Below are 7,092 nucleotides of genomic sequence, written 5' to 3'. Positions count from 1 at the left end.
TGGAAAGATCAGGAATTCAAGGCCCATAAGTAAACATAATAAAAAGCAATGTACATCCAACCAGTAGCCAAAATCAAAGTAAATGGAGAGAAACTTGAAGCAGTCCCACAAAAATCAGGGACTAGATAAGGCTGCCCACTTTTTCCCTACCTATTCAATATAGTACTTGAAGTCCTAGCCAGAGCAACAAGGCCACACCTCCCAGCAGTGCCATTTTCACAGGCCTAGTATATTTGAACCACCACACACCACTTATGGTTTCTAGTGTGACACTATAGAGCCCAAAAGAGTCTTTACCTATGTGGGCCCTTGGATTGAGTCTCTCAATATCATTTCCATTGCTTTCTATTTGGAGAGGCTAGAAACCTATCCATCTTGCTTCCCAGACTTACTTTGACATGAATTCTTAAATCCTATCTACAAGATTTAGTGGAGGGAGAAAACAGGGGGTGAGATAGGATGGGAACCATGCCGACTCCCATGCTGAGGTGGCTGGGTAGGATTATTCTCAGTAGAGTCTCAAATCCAAACTCTAGTTCCCAGTGTGAGGTATCTAATCTTTGAACCCAAGTTATGTAGTGTTAGATTGAGCCAAAGCCCAGTAGCAGCTTTTCATATCAGTTTTTCCAGGCCTGTACATTTGAAAGCATGTCATTACTATATTAAATCTTTTTTTTTATGTTTAGGATGGTTCTAGTTTATGCTAATCACTAATGCTTACACATAAGTTTGTGACTGGGGGGAGGGGTCTGGTTTTGAGGGAGGGTCTCTCTGTGTAGTTGTGGCTAAACTGGAACTCACCATGTAGATTAGGTTGCCCTCAATCCTGCCTTGACTCCCAAGTGCTGGGACTAAAGGCATTTCCCACCATCTAGGCATGCTTTGTAGCAGTAGCTGGCCTGGAACTCACTACCTTCCACTTGCCCTGCCTCTGTCTTGCTAAGCAGAGGGATTAAAGGCATGTGCCACCCGGCTATCTCCTACATGAGTCGTTTTTGGAAATCTTTCTCAAAATTATCTATGAGGGGTCAGAGAGGCAGCTCCGTGACAAAGGGCATGCTCTTGCAGAGGACCTGGGTTCAGTTCTCAACAGGCCTGTGGCTGTTTACACCCATCTACCACTCCAGTTTCAGGAGGTCTGAAGCTGACTTCTGGCTTTTGCAGGCACTGCACACATGTGGAGCTCTTATACCCATGCGGATAAAACAGTCATGTGATTAAGAACAAAATAAATCTTTAAAAAAATCTGATAGCAGAAGTCCCCATCACTCATTGAGACCTAAGTCACATGCTCACACATAAGGGACTACTATGGTTGTTTTTTTCCTATCTGGGAGGTCCTAAAGCTCTAGAAACTCTTTCCAGAAGCTTCTTTTTAAACAGAAGCTGTAGTGATACTGAGCTTTGTCTTTTACTTTAGCCTTCATTTTCTCTTAGAGAACAGTGAGGCTCTCTGGAGGTTATATGACATCGAACAGCAACAAGATTGGATGAAGAGTCGGGCATGACAGTTTGTCTCCAGACAAATCAGGTCTTAGAGGGATTTGCAAGGATGTAACTTCCAAGAAAACATTTGTTTCAGAAAATATGAAGCTGGGGCTGGCGAGACGGCTCAGTGGGTAAGAGCACTGACTATTCTACCAAAGGTCCTGAGTTCAAATCCCAGCAACCACATGGTGGCTCACAACCATCCGTAATGAGATCTGACACCCTCTTCTGGAGTGTCTGAAGTCAGCTACAGCGTACTTATATATAATAATAAATAAATCTTTGGGCCAGAGCAAGCAGAGACTGAGCAAGCGGGATTGACTGAAGCAACTAGGGCCGACGAGCAGAGGCCCTAAACAAATTCAATTCCCAGCAACCACATGAAGGTTCACAACCATCTGTACAGCTACAGTGTACTCACATACTTACATAAACAAATACATCTTTTTTTAAAAAAAGAAAATGTGAAGCTTTTTTTTTTTTCTTTCACTAAAAATGCAGGCTGGAGAGATGGCTCAGTGGTTAAGAGCACTGACTGCTCTTCCAGAGGTCCTGAGTTCAATTCCCAGCAACCACATGAAGGTTCACAACCATCTGTACAGCTACAGTGTACTCACATACTTACATAAACAAATACATCTTTTTTTAAAAAAAGAAAATGTGAAGCTTTTTTTTTTTCTTTCACTAAAAATGCAGGCTGGAGAGATGGCTCAGTGGTTAAGAGCACTGACTGCTCTTCCAGAGGTCCTGAGTTCAATTCCCAGCAACCACATGGTGGCTCACAACCATCTGTAATGGGATCCAATGCCCTCTTCTGGTGTGTCTGAAGACAGAGACAGTGTACTCATATACATAAAATAAATAAATCTTATTTTAAAATGGCAATAGATTTTTTAAAAAATATTGGATGTGCATATAGTAATATAGTATAACACAATAAACATATTGTGACATGCAGATAGTCTCAAAAGCCCTGAGAGTATAAGAAGCTATGCAAAACTTTATTATTCTAGTTCTTTGTATTTTTTTACTTTTATTAAAAATAGATTTTTTTCCTCACATAATATATTCTAGTTATATCCCCTCCTCTACTGCTCCAGTTTCTCGCCACCTCTTCTCCCATCCCGATCCACTGCCTTTCTGTCTCTCATTAGAAAACAAACAGGCAGCCGGGCATGGTGGCGCACGCCTTTAATCCCAGGAGGCAGAGGCAGGCGGATCTCTGAGTTCCAGGCCGGCTTGGTCTACAGAGTGAGTTCCAAGGCAGCCAGGGCTATACAGAGAAACCCAAGAAAGAAAGAAAAAAAAAACTATCTCAGTATACTGGTGCAAATTTATGTGAGGTTATTGTTAAAAGTCTTGAAAAACCAAAAAAGAAAAATGAGAGCTTTGAGGCTAGCCTGGGCCTCATAAGGCTGACCCAAGCTTTCATATACGTGTTTATGCCCTGGAGCGATTCAGATAAGAGTACCATGTAATTTGGACTTGTAGCCTTTGAGACTGAAGGAATAAATCTCTTTTTTTCTTCACTTTCCTAGGAGAGGCAACGTTTCATTCTGCAGCCTGGGCTGGACTCAAACTCATCCTTGCTTCCAGAGAGATGAGCCCAAGCTTAAACTTTTCTTTATGAGTTAGGGTGATATGGAGAGGGGTAGTTTATCTAGAGGCTAAGACACAAGAATCGCTGTGAGCTCAAGGTCAGCCTGTGACCTATTTTGAGTTCCGGACCAGTCTGGGCTATATGAAACTCTGTTTCAAAATAATGCGTAGGAAAGAGGAAGACAGGAAGATCTGGCATGATGGGGCATAACTGCAGTACCAAGCATATTCGAGGGAGAAGATTATTGGGAGTCTAAGGTCAACCACAGCCAATGTTGAGATCAGTCTAGTAAGAGATGGTTGGTTCAAAAAGGGAACATGGTGGGTGGGCTGGGAGTAATGTTCAGTAGTAGAACGTGTTTGTGAGGCTCTGGGCTCAATCCCCAGCAACCAAAAGGAGGCAGAGTTTTGTTTTGTTTTGTTCTCTTCGTTTGAGCACACTGTATTTGCTTCTAATGTATAGAATGTGGCCGAAATGACAGATTGTGACTTCTGAGGGTAGGTCATAAAAGGCATTGAACTTTCTGCCTTGTTCCCTCTTGGTCACTCGCTATGGGAAAAGCCAGCCAGTCCAGCAGCTCTATGGAGAGATCTAGGCTGTGAGAAGGAGACATACCTGCCAGAGCCTGTTAGCATAGGCGGCCTTCTGTTAACAGCCATGTGAATGATCCACCTTAGGAACGCGGCTCTCGTCTTCCGTCAAGCCTTCCGGATGACTTCATTCTCAGCAGCATCTCAGCTCACCAGCTGAGTTGTAGTCTGTGTACTCCTGGACCACACAATCAATCGGTGAGATGAGAAGTGATTGCTGATGTAATTTAGGGCCTTTTAGGGGGAGGCTGTGTCTGCATGCTATTGAAGTTCACACCCAGGTTCTTGCACACATTTAGCATCTGAGTTCTACCCAGAACCCTAAATATTTGTTGTTTAAAATGATAAAACTCACTCAGGAGGCAGAGGCAGGCAGATTTCTGAGTTCAAGATCAGACTGGTTGGTCTACAGAGTGAGTTCCAGGACAGCCAAGGCTACACAGAGAAACCCTGTCTCAAAACAAACAAAAACAAACAAAAAGATAAAACTCAAAGAGATGTATATAGCAATAGCTAAAGATATCTAATACATTTCATAATGCCTATTATGAGACTAGTTAATATTTACTGAGTGCTTAGGCATTTCCTGAATGTTTTGTATGTACTGAGCTAAACTTTACAGCAAACATGGTTAGATTAAGTCTTCAAGTTTTTGTGGTTGTTGCTTGCTTGCTTGGTTCGACACACATTTTTACTATGTAGACCAGGCTGGCTTTGACAATACATAGTCCTCTGCCTCAGTGCTCCCAAATGTGAGGGTATAGGTCAGTACCTCACACCCAGTGTTCAAGTGGAATATATATATATATATATATATATATAAATATATATATATAATTTATTATATATAAAAATTTTACTATATAATTTTATTATATATAAACATTTATGTGGATTAGTCCATACATATGGACTAATTCAATATTAAATTGGGTGGGTATGTAGGTAACATGACTCAGTACAGTTGATGGGTTAGGAAACTGAGGCACAGACGACATCTTATTCAAATCTCCTCAGGTGTCTAGAGGGAGAAGTAGCATAGGAATTGGTGGTCTACCCCTGCCACTCGTCACACTTTTTTTCTTTTTCTCTTTTTAAAGATTTATTTATTTATTACGTATGCAGAAGAGGGCATCAGATCCCATTACAGATGGTTGTGGGCCATCATGTGGTTTCTGGGATTTGAACTCAGGACCTCTGGAAGAGCAGTCAGTGCTCTTAGCCGCTGAGCCATCTCTCCAGCCCCACACTTTTTTCCTGATGGCATCAGCATTACTGGGACATACACTCCTTTGATGTCATGAAAGACAGGTGTAGGCTTCATCGCAGAGGTTATGCAATAGAGATAACAATGAGAAGACTCAGGGGAGCCTAGGCTCTCATCCATGAGGCCCGGAGTGAGATGGACTCTACGAGCTGGAGTCTTTTATGGTTCTATCACATACTAAAAGTATCTTTTAAGATGCATTGTGATTTAATGACTCCACTTGGAAATAGCAGAATGTAAATAATTTTATGACATTCATTTTCTATTAGATTTGGTAAAAATTGAACATTGTGAATGTCCCCAATTTCACTGGGCTGGGTTGGGGGTGGAGAAGCCTGCACAAGTCTGACCTTCAACATTATGTAGATGTCCTGAGTTTCACATTCTAAAGCGACACTTTCTATCCATCTATTTATTTATTTATTTATTTATTTATTTATTTATTTATTTATTTATTTTTGAGACAAGGTTTTTCCGTGTAGCTCTGGCTGTCCTGGAACTCGCTCTGTAAACCAGGATGGTTTTGAACTCAGATATCTGCCTACTTCTGCCTCCTGAGTGCTAGGATTAAGGGAGTGCATCACCATCGCCCAGCTAGATCCATTATAGAAACTTGATGTATATGTCAATAAGTGACTGTAGGATGCTAGTGCAAAAGTTCCTTCTGTTTGAGTGTGGCGCACATATCTAATGCTGGCATTCTAGAGGTAGAAGCAGGCAAGTCTCTGTGGGTTTGAAGGCAGCTTCTGAGAGGTCAATATAGTGGGCTCCGAGCCAGTTACTTAGTGAGACCCTCTCAAAAAAGTTTTTTTTCTTTCAAAATGTTACTGTTAAGGGGCCTGGAGAGATGGATCAGCAGTTCAGAGCACTGTTGCTTTTGGAAAGGACCCCAGTTTCATTCCCAGCACCCACATGATGGCTCAGAATCATGAGTAACCCCAATTCCAAGCGATTCAACAGGCATGGGTATGGCGCACATACATGGATGCAGGTAAAACCTTCATACATGTCCGGCATGGTGCTGTGTGTTGTCAGTTCCAACCCTTGGGAATCAGAGGCAGGCGAATCTCTGAGTTCCAGGCCAACCTTGTTGTCTACAGAGCGAGTTCCAGAACAGCCAGGGCTACATGGAGAGATTCTGTCTCAAACAACCAAAACAGAGACGTCACACACATAAAGCAAAATAAATACACCTACAAACTGTAAAAATAGACACCAGTCTAAGTTGTGACACACCTAGAAGAAATAGTTGATTTAATTCAGAATCAGTTAGTGTGTGCACACGCAGGTGTATATGAGCCATAGTGCACTTATGGAATTAGAGGACAACTGTCCAGAATGGGTTCTTCCTCTCGATTGTGGGTTCTGGGGATCAAACTCAAGTTGCCTGGTCTGTGTAGCAAGAACGTTTACCTTCTGAACCATCTTGGCAACTCTGTTTTTATTTTGTATAAGGTCTTGGATTGTGTGGCTTAGGCTGGCTTCTCTGAAGTCACCGTGTAGTCCCGGCTGGTTTGAACTTGTGACAGTCCTTCTGTTTCCCCAATTCCCTTCCACCCCACTGCTAGAAATATAGAGGGGAGACACAATGTGCGACTTCAGTTGCTCCCTTGGTTTCTTTCCTCTGCTCCTCCTCTTTGGCTTTATTCTGTTTTCATAAAAATGTTTAGGTCACTGGCAGAGAGCTGAGTGACACTGCTTGAACAGCATACATTCAAAGTCCTGGGTTCAGGCCCCAGTACCCTCCCCAAACAACAACCACAGCAACAATCGCAGCCAGCCAGCCAACCCAAAGACCCTATCACGAACCATAGTACATGTTCATTTGCTTTAGTTTCTGCCTAAACTAAAGCAGAAAGAGTGAGGTTTCCCAGAGAGAGTTCTCCATGCTTTCCTGACTGCTGTAGACACAGTCCTTAAATAGTGCATATTGTATAGGAAGGATTCAGTGAGCATTTATTTAAAAATTGAGTGTAAGGTTGGAAACATGGTTCCGCAGTTAAGAGAGCACATTGCTCTTGCAGAAGGCCTAAATTCATTTCCTAGCATCCCTGTTGGCTGGTTCCAAGGCATCTAATGCCCACCTGCACCTAGGCTGCTTTCACACACACACACACACACACACACACACACACACACACACACAC

This window comes from Mus pahari, chromosome 2, assembly GCF_900095145.1.
Source record: "Mus pahari chromosome 2, PAHARI_EIJ_v1.1, whole genome shotgun sequence".
Lineage (NCBI taxonomy): Eukaryota > Metazoa > Chordata > Mammalia > Rodentia > Muridae > Mus > Mus pahari.
Note: the sequence above shows the minus strand (reverse complement) of the source record.